Source organism: Oncorhynchus keta, chromosome 31 (assembly GCF_023373465.1).
Source record: "Oncorhynchus keta strain PuntledgeMale-10-30-2019 chromosome 31, Oket_V2, whole genome shotgun sequence".
Classification (NCBI taxonomy): domain Eukaryota; kingdom Metazoa; phylum Chordata; class Actinopteri; order Salmoniformes; family Salmonidae; genus Oncorhynchus; species Oncorhynchus keta.
Window position 1 is genome coordinate 18,692,187 of NC_068451.1, and position 10,881 is coordinate 18,703,067.

Here is a 10,881-nt window from a genome sequence, read left to right on the forward strand (position 1 = left end):
CCACCGCTAATGCTACCCGCACCACTATTACTACCACCGCCACCACCACTACTACTACCACCACCACCACCACCACTACTACCACCGCCACCACCGCTAACGCTACCCCCACCACCACCACCACTACTACCCCCCACCACCACTACTACTACCACCACCACCACCACCGCTAACGCTACCCCCACCACCACAACCACAACTACCACCACCACCACCGCTAACGCTACCCCCACCACCACCACCACCACTACTACCACCACCGCTAATGCTACCCGCACCACTATTACTACCACCGCCACCACCACTACTACTACCACCACCACCACCACCACTACTACTACCACCACCACTACCACCACTACTACTACTACCAGCGCCACCGCTACCACTACCACTGGCTCTGTGGTCAAACCCAGCCAGATACGATCCAGCAGTCTGCACACAACACAGTTTGCACAGCAAGCCAGGCTTACTGACTGGTAAGTAATCCTCTTCAGTCAATCCACTCTTCTGCACCATTAGAGACAACTTACTGAGCGTGAGCACATAGTAAACACCACTATAGCTCTCTAATGGTTGATAAAACAGAGAGAGAGACAGAGACAGAGAAGGGAGAGAGAGAGCAAAAGAGAAAGACTGTGTTCACTATGAATGTGCCAATGAGCTCAGTGTGATTTGACTGGGTGTTATAATACAACCCATTACAGTTCAACTGTCTCAGTGACTTTAGCCTGACTTTCATCTCACACTCTGACCCAGATAGCACCCTATTCTCTATATAGTGCACTACTTTAGACCAGGACCCAGAGGGCTCTGGAGTGGTCAGAAGTAGTGCACTATGTAGGAAATAGGTTATTATTTGGGACATCAGTGTTTAGCAGTCTCACCTCTAGGCCCTGACAGACGTTCCACTACTGTGGTAATGGGATTGGTAATACACTCCAATCTGTGTGACAGCTAGGGTCTCTGTGACAGAGTCTCTGTGACAGGGTCAGGATAACTTTCCCCTGACCCTCTCAGGCCATACAGCACCTGAGGACAAAAATCACTATACCACAAGATGGTAAGGTTTTTTCTCAATCTATTCAACTGTAATAGAGAACAAGATCTCATTGAGTGATGTAGCTACACACACACACAAACACAAGCACACACACACACACACTTAATAGAAGCGATGTATCTACAGTCAGAGGCTGTTTCTTCTGAAATAACCTCAACCAAGGAACAAAAGCAATTTGAAACCCGATCTGTCATCTGATTGAGCTCCCCTTAAAGCACCAAGGCTTTAGTATTCACCCCAGAGGACAGAGGAGAACAGTGGGATCGATCTAGCGAGGGGTAACCTTGACCAAATAACAGGGGCTACACACACCAGCTCCTAGCCTCGTCTCTCACTGAGCCCCATCTCTCAAACACACAGAGCAAGAGAGACAGCAAATGCAAGAGGTAAGGCTAGACAATGATGCTGCTGCCACATTAGAACAACTTGTTGGTAAATGAGACAGGAAATAGAATAGGGGAGATGAAGACATATTTGAAGTCCTAGATCATGTCGCTTCAGCATAGCAACAACTTCCGTGGCATATATACATGGCCTTGGTTGGTTGACTATAAATCCCTCCATTAAGTCAGGCAGGCAGCCCTATAGGTACCCCCATCAACATGGCCAGCATGGCCCCAGACCATTAGAGGTGATAGACAGGGCTAATCCAGGGGACTTTGCTTGCCTATTTGCCGAGCAAACACACACACACACACACACACACACACACACACACACACACACACACACACACACACACACACACACACACACACACACACACACACACACACACACACACACACACACACACACACACACACACACACACACACACACACACACACACACTGTCGAGGGCAAGGGCAGATGAGGGCAAGAGCTGATCCAGCTACACACAAGGAAATTCTTCCCCTATGACGGCATAGAGCTGAGCAGAGGGAGGATACAGGTTTGGGCATAGAGCTGAGCAGAGGGAGGATACAGGTTTGGGCATAGAGCTGAGCAGAGGGAAGATACAGGTTTGGGCATAGAGCTGAGCAGAGTGAGGATACAGGTTTGGGCATAGAGCTGAGCAGAGGGAGGATACAGGTTTGGCTAAGGGAGCAGAGGGGAGGGGAAGAGGGGAGGGGGTACATTTGAACACAGATGGGGTGGGATGGCACACATGTCTCTTGCTCTAGGGGGCAAGGCATAGTGAGGCACCAGAGGGAACGGAGGGGGGGGTTGGTGGCAGCAGTGGACAGATAGGGACTGTGGGGGAGGGGTATGAAGGGGTGCACAAGGAGACAAGGGGAAATGCTCAAATCCACAATCTGGTTGAGGTGTCAGATTGAAACAGCCTACATTATTGATGTGGAGAGTTCTCATGCTCTTTGAAGTGAAGGAGAGGAGGAGAGAGGAGAGGTGGAGGGGAGATTAGGCTGCCATGTGAATGTCAGTGTCTTTGTGAGGCACATCAGAGAGGGAGAGGAGCACAGCACATCGGAAGGGCGGATGAGGCAGGGAAGGGAAGAGGTCTGACAGGCACATCACAGCCCAGGCAGACAACAGCCTTCAAAGAGACCCGTTTAGAGGCACTCTGAACCCACTCACTGACTCTCAGCAGCACACTGCTCTGACGCACACAGCTGTAGCGTACACCTGGGTTCAAATAGTATCGGTTTGCTTTCAAATACTTTGGCTGCACTTTTGAAATTGAGCTTGCCAGGCACAACAGAAACCAAAGGAATAGTCCCAAACCAATCAACGATACGAGCTACCTACAGTTGAAATCAGAATTTTACATAGACCTTACCCAAATACATTTAAACTCAGTTTTTCACAATTCCTGACATTTAATCCTAGTAAAAAGTCCCTGTCTTAGGTCAGTTAGGATCACCACTTTATTTTAGAAATGTGAAATGTCAGAATAATAGCAGAGAGAATGATTTATCATCACATTCTCAGTGGGTCAGAAGTTTACATACACTCAATTAGTATTTGGTAGCATTGTCTTTAAATTGTTTAACTTGGGTCAAACATTTCGGGTTGCCTTCCACAAGCTTCCCACAATAAGTTGGGTGAATTTTGGCCCATTCCTCCTGATAGAGCTGGTGTAACTGAGTCAGGTTTGTAGGCCTCCTTCCTCACACACGCTTTTTCAGTTATGCCCACAAATATTCTATAGGATTGAGGTCAACTGTAGCTGGAGGGATGGCGCTGAAACTTTCCCCTGCCAGGTCAACTTACATGTTCCAGACATGTCCATCAGTCAGGTCAAAGGTCAGGACAGAACAGTCAGCATAGCTGAGGCAGACTCTCTCTCTCTCTCTCTCTCTCTCTCTCTCTCTCTCTCTCGACAAGAGGAGTCCAGGCATTCCACTGAGATAAAAAAGTGGAACACACGCAAGCACACACACTACCTCCGCCATCTCCCAGACCACCCAGCCACAACTAATGAGTGAGCATCTAACAGTGGTGTCATCTTCGTCACCATGTGTTGTTTACAATGGCCTTGTCTTCTCTATAGGGACAGAGATTGAATAGAGTTCATGGATAGTTTGTCTGTCTGATCACTGAGCTATGAGGGGATTACAACTGACCCGTTCCTCACTGACAGACAGACAGCATGCAGGTCACTGGTGAAACAGGTCACAGTCTGCCCAAGTTCAGGAAGAAAGAGACAGAGGGAAGGGAGATCTAGTCAGTTGTAAAACTGAATGCATTCAACCGAAATGTGTCTTCCACATGCCTTAATCAATGTGTCTTCCACTGCCTTAATCAATGTGTCTTCCACATGCCTTAATCAATGTGTCTTCCACTGCCTTAATCAATGTGTCTTCCACATGCCTTAATCAATGTGTCTTCCACATGCCTTAATCAATGTGTCTTCCACATGCCTTAATCAATGTGTCTTCCACTGCCTTAATCAATGTGTCTTCCACATGCCTTAATCAATGTGTCTTCCACATGCCTTAATCAATGTGTCTTCCACATGCCTTAATCAATGTGTCTTCCACATGCCTTAATCAATGTGTCTTCCACTGCCTTAATCAATGTGTCTTCCACATGCCTTAATCAATGTGTCTTCCACTGCCTTAATCAATGTGTCTTCCACATGCCTTAATCAATGTGTCTTCCACATGCCTTAATCAATGTGTCTTCCACTGCCTTAATCAATGTGTCTTAATCAATGTGTCTTCCACATGCCTTAATCAATGTCTTCCACATGCAATGTGTCTTGCCTTAATCAATGTGTCTTCCACATGCCTTAAATGTCTTCCACATGCCTTAATCAATGTGTCTTCCACATGCCTTAATCAATGTGTCTTCCACATGCCTTAATCAATGTGTCTTCCACATGCCTTAATCAATGTGTCTTCCACATGCCTTAATCAATGTGTCTTCCACATGCCTTAATCAATGTGTCTTCCACTGCCTTAAAAAACATCCACATCATCCACACATCACAATCAACATCCACCTGCCTTGCTCAAGGGCAAAAACACACATTTTCCCACCTTGCCGGCTCAGAGATTAAAACCAGCGACCTTTCGGTCCAATGCTCTGAAGGCTACCTCTCACCCATAGAGAGAGAGAGCACAACCCCAGCTCATCAGATCATGGCCATGCTCAGTAGCCATAAAATGGAAGAAAATGGTCTGAAACAGAGTAAAAATGGGGGTACTATATGAGCTTTTTGTTTCAGTTGCTCTTCATTTTGATGTACCTTAATGAACACGACCCAGGGTCACGACCAGCCAGGGGACAGGGGTTAGTCACCCCACAGATCAGAACCAGAACCACATGGATCAGCCTCTTCTCCCACTCACACTGGGTGGAATATGGTTAGTAAGCTCTGACCCGAGAGACCAAGTTCACTCTCCACTGGGGCTTGACAGATGCTCAGTCACATTGGGTGGTCAGGCCGTTGCCGCCACCGCGGCTGTTTCTGGAATGACATCATTTATTTACCCAGCGGCAGGCGGCAGCCACCTCTCTGTTTCAGATCAGATTGAGTCGTGTGCAGTGGCTTACGCCGCAAACCAAACTCATATTACTGTGTGTAAGCGTGTGAGTGTATGTGTGTGTGTCTCATACTAGACTCATATTACTTAATCTCCCTGGATGTAGAGATAATTACCTGGTTTAGGAATAATTCAACCTGTATTCTCTCTTTTAACCAGCCTCCTCTCCTCTGGCCGCCTGCACAAACACTAACACACATGTTCAGACCGACAAAGACACACAAAGACACACACACACACAAAGACACACACACACACACACACACACAAAGACACACACACACACACACACACACACACACACACACACACACACACACACACACACACACACACACACACACACACACACACACACACACACACACACACACACACACACACACACACACACACACACACACACACACACACACACACACACATTTAGACAGACAAAGCACACACTGTACTCATATGTTCAGTCCAACATAGCCACACACACACATACAGTCAATGACAGCCACATTCATTGATCAGGAAAAGTCACTCACATGTGGTTTTCAGTTTAATTCTCTGTCTGTGCAGACAGCATGTCTGTTTGTGTCATCAACACTTGCTATTTACTCAACAACATGAACTGTTACATTATCCATAGGATATGCTGTCCTTGCTAATGCACCCCTGTGTGTGCGCGTGTTGACGTGAGAGAATAATTCATTCCCTTGGTGACAGAGGCGACAGCATCGTCCATCACACTAATGCAAGGAGAAAGGCTCATTGTATTCTGTAAACACACGCACACGCACACACACACACACACACACACACACACACACACACACACACACACACACACACACACACACACACACACACACACACACACACACACACACACACACACACTCACACACACACATACCTCTGCTGACAGCCTTTCCTACAAATAGACCTGTCCATATTCCCACTGTTCTTCCGGGGGATGTAATCTTGAACAGAGTGACACTCAGTTAACCAGCTACATTGGGCCTGGGCTCGTACCACGCATATCTAATTCAGATGGACAGAGGGGACGGAGACCCTGCTGTAACTCGCAGCCAGCCAGTCAGCCCATGAGGAGCTATGCTCACGTCTCAGGACCAGGTAAAGAGCAACACTTGAGCATGAACACACAGATGCTCTCTGCTCAGGATAGCCAGGGCTTTGGAAGATTACAAAATAACACCAACATTAAAATAAAGCAACAACTTTGAATGAATAAGTTGCCATTAGTTGATTTGATTCTGAAGAAAAAGAGAGTTGAAGAAAAAAATAGAGCAGGAATGAAATGGGGATTAAAATGGAAATGTGAGTGTCAGATAGGGTTGAACATTTTTGGGAATATTCAGAAATGGAAACTTTGTGGGAATTAATGGTAATATATGGGAATTAACAGGAATATATGGCAATTAATGGAAATATATGCAAATGAATATTAATATAATTTAAATGTAAATGTTTTTTGCATTGGATGTATTTACCATATCATATGGAGACAGAAACAAACATTTTACCTTATCATAAGTAGACATAATTGCAAATGATTAAATACTTCTAATTGAAATAAAAAACAATTTAGTTACAAATGTAACTGTAATTAAATGAGTTGAATCTTCACATGGGATGATTTCACTGAACAACAAAAGAAAGGGAATATTGAATGATCCCCAATGATCCATCGCATCTCCCAAAAACGAAAGGTTTTGTTTGTCTTCCTCTCAGGCTTCTATGTCTTCTTCCATGTCCACCAATTTTTCAGCCCTTTTATTGGTCAGTCTGTTGCGTGCTTTGGTGTGTGTGTTCCCAAACAAGGACCAGTTGCGCTCTGAGGCGGCTGATGTTGGTCGGAATTGGAGGATGGAGGCAACAGGGGAAAGAGTCTCAGATCCACAAAGTCCCTTCCACCAGGTGGCTGATGAGATATGTTGGTACAACTGCCTTACTGCATCTCCATCCCAAAGCCCTTGCTTAGAAGTGTACTTCACCAGACGGCCAAGAGCCTTGCCCTCATCCAGGCCAAGGTGGCGAGACACGGTAGTGATGTTTTCTGCATTGGATATAACCATAGACATTGTTGATCTCTGCACCAGACAGGATGCTCTTGCCAGCGTACTTGGGGTCCAACATGTACACTGCTGTATGTATGGGCTTCAGGCAGAAGTCTTCATGGTTTTTGATGTATTTCAGAACTGCAGTTTCCTCTGCTTGGAGCAACAGTGAAGTGGGTAAGGCAGTACGGATTTCTTCCCTTACATTTGCAAGCAGAGTCTGAACATCAGACAGGATGGCATTGTCTCCCTGAATCCATGCAATGGCTACTGCTATAGGTTTAGGAGTTTCAGGCTGCTTACCACTCTCTCCCAAAATACATCATCCAGGAGGATCCTCTTGATGGGTCTGTCCATATCGGCAGATTGTGATATGGCCATTTATTGGAAAGACTCCTTTCCCTCCAGGAGACTGTCAAACATGATGACAACACCACCCCAACGGGTGATGCTGGGCAGCTTCAATTAGAGGTCGACCGATTAATCGGAATGGCCGATTAATTGGGGCCGATTTCAGGTTTTCATAACAATCGGAAATCTGTATATTTGAACGCCGATTTTGCCCATTTTTATTTATTTGTTTACACCTTTATTTAACTAGGCAAGTCAGTTAAGAACACATTCTTATTTTCAATGACGGCCTAGGAACGGTGGGTTAACTGCCTTGTTCTGGGGCAGAACGACCGATTTGTACCTTGTCAGCTCAGGGATTCAATCGTGCAACCTTACGGTTAACTAGTCCAACGCTTTAACCACCTGCCTCACGAGGAGCCCGCCTGTTACGCGAATGCAGAAAGAAGCCAAGGTAAGTTGCTAGCTAGCATTAAACTTATCATATAAAAAACAATCAATCAATCATAATCACTAGTTATAACTACACATGGTTGATGATATTACTAGTTTATCTAGCGTGTCCTGCGTAGCATATAATCGATGCGCATTCGTGAAAAAGGACTGTCGTTGCTCCAATGTGTACCTAACCATAAACATCAATGCTTTTCTTAAAATCAATACACAGAAGTATATATTTTTAAACCTGCATATTTATCTAAAATAAATCCAGTTTAGCAGGAAATATTAACCAGGTGTAAATTTAATGGAAAGTTTCAGACCCTTTGCAACCCTAGTGTCAGCCTAACTCTGACAGGTGGAGCTGTTTGTTACGCTAACTGACCGTCTCGCTGCCAGGCCAAGCAGACCGGTGGACATTTTTCCAGATGTATTTCTCTATCTGTCTTTTCTTCCTCTAGCTGACAGCAGAGTACACAGACACACAACAGGACGAGACGTGATTGGGGTGGGAGAAAATATAAACGGCTCAATTTAACGTGTTCAATTCCTCAAATGTATGCTAATCATATTCATAACGCCACAAAAGGCCAGTTAATGTTTGAATGTTCAAACACTAATTATTGCCATCTGTTTTTTGAGAAACACAAGCTGAATCAATACAAAAGTGAAAAACAAATTGTGTGAATGTGTGGGGATTGGCATTGAGATGATCAGAGGTGTTATTACCTCAGAGAAATAATAATGACTCTACAGTCAAGGTAAGACTGTAAGCCTAGTATAAGCACATATCTGGCCTCCTCATGTGTATGGCTTACAGGGGCTGTGAGCTATGCTATTAACTACACAGGTGTGATCCTGTTAAAACAGGGGATTCATAAGGTCTTGGTATTGTGGAGAGAATAAGGAGAGGATAATCAGAACACAATATAGACCTGTCAGACTTTATCCCACCACCCTCTCCTCTCCTCTCCTCTCCTCTCCTCTCCTCTCCTCTCCTCTCCTCTCCTCTCCTCTCCTCCTCTCCTCTCCTCTCCTCTCCTCTCCTCCATGCCTCTGCCTCTGCCTCCTTTCCTCTCCCCTTTCCTCCTCTCCAAATCTCCTCCTCATATCTCTGCTGAAGAAAACCTTTATCGCCACTGGAGTCAGTCAGACAGTCCCCTCCCCCTTCTTCCCCCTAACCCCCCTTCCACCCTTTCCCCTTACCTCTCCTCCCCCCAAATCGCCTTCCACCCCTCCCTTCTCCTTACCCCTTCTCCCCTCAAACACCCTTCCACCACTTGCTCCTGTGAGGACAGACACTGGGAGACGAGAAGCAAGTACAGGGAGTGAATATTGCATAAATAACAGACATGAAACAAAAAACAGACAGCGTCTGGACAGGGGAAACATAACAATATTAATGCTGACACTGTAATCAAACTGAGGAACAGACAGATATAGAGGAGGAAATCAATAAAGCAAAGGAGTCCAGGTGAGTCCAATGAAGTGCAGATGCGCGTAACAACAGGTGTGCGTAATGATGGGCAGCCTGGCACCCTTGAGTGCCAGAGAGGGGGAGCGGGGGCAGGCGTGATAGTGATACCCCCCAACTAGGGGCACCACCCGTCGTCCCACCTGGGCGAGCCTGACGGGCAGGCCGAGGCATGGGAGCCTGATGAGCCGGCTGAGGCATGACGTGGGATGGGAGCCTGCCGAGCTAACCGAGGCAAGAAAACCTCTCGAGCCAGCTAAGGCATGGAAGCCTGACGAGCCAGCTGAGGCATCCACGGTTCCTTCGGCAGCGGCATCCAGACCCGACGTCACCAACCAAAACAAAAAACACCCTGATGCTTGCAATATTGGTGTAACAGAAATAACAGACATGAAACACAACACGGACAGCGTCTGGACAGGGGAAACATAACGACATTAATGCTGACACTGTAATCAAATTGAGGAACAGACAGATATAGAGGAGGCAATCAATAAAGCGATGGAGTCCAGGTGAGTCCAATGAAGCGCTGATGTGCATAACGATAGTGACAGGTGTGTGTAATGATGGGCAGCAGGCGTGACAGCTCCTCCCCTCCTATCCTTGTCCGCTCCACATGCTACCTGCTAAAAGGCACATGACTCCTCCCCCACCCTAACTCTAAACCTATCCCCTAAAGGTGTCTGCATGCTTCCCATCCAAAACAGTTCAAACAGTTTGTGCACATTATGATGACATTTTGTGACGTTCTTGTTCGTTTTGATCTTCGGCAAGGTTTTTTTTGTCAGTTCGTGCACACAACCTTTTTTCTCCAGGCGAGACGAAGTTGGTAGCCAAAGTCTACACCTTTTCGTCGGTGATTAGCAACAGTAGGGATTTTTTAAATAAGTGTTTGTTGTCATTCAACAAGAGACTAATCATGTACAAACAGTGTGCACTAATGAACATGGTCACGTCCAGCCAGGGGTCAGAAGATAAAGGTCACCCCATAGATCAGAACCACAGGGATCAGCCTCTACTCACACTCACACTGGGTAGAATATGTTTAGTATGCGTTCAGTAAGTTCAGACAGGAGAGACTGCATTCACTGTCCACACAGTTCCGTTGGGTGGTCAGCCCCCTCTCTCTCTCCCTAATCTAACTGAGTTGTGTGCAGTGGCTTATGCCTCAAAACCAAACTCATATTACTGTGTGTGCGTGTGTGTGCGTGCGTGTGGCTTACTTCTCAAACTAAACTCATATTACTGTGTGTGCGTGCGTGTGGCTTACTTCTCAAACTAAACTCATATTACTGTGTGTGCGTGCGTGTGGCTTACTTCTCAAACTAAACTCATATTACTGTGTGTGCGTGCGTGTGGCTTACTTCTCAAACCAAACTCATATTACTGTGTGTGCGTGCGTGTGGCTTACTTCTCAAACCAAACTCATATTACTGTGTGTGCGTGCGTGTGGCTTACTTCTCAAACTAAACTCATATTACTGTGTGTGCGTGC

At 46.1% G+C, this 10,881-nt stretch overlaps 1 protein-coding gene across 3 annotated transcripts in view; it reads right to left on the minus strand.

The window, feature by feature from the left end:
* Nucleotides 1-10,881, minus strand: part of LOC118372994 (cyclin-dependent kinase 14) — a 284,041-nt gene that overhangs the window by 140,556 nt on the left and 132,604 nt on the right. The gene's annotated exons all lie outside the window — the stretch shown is intronic.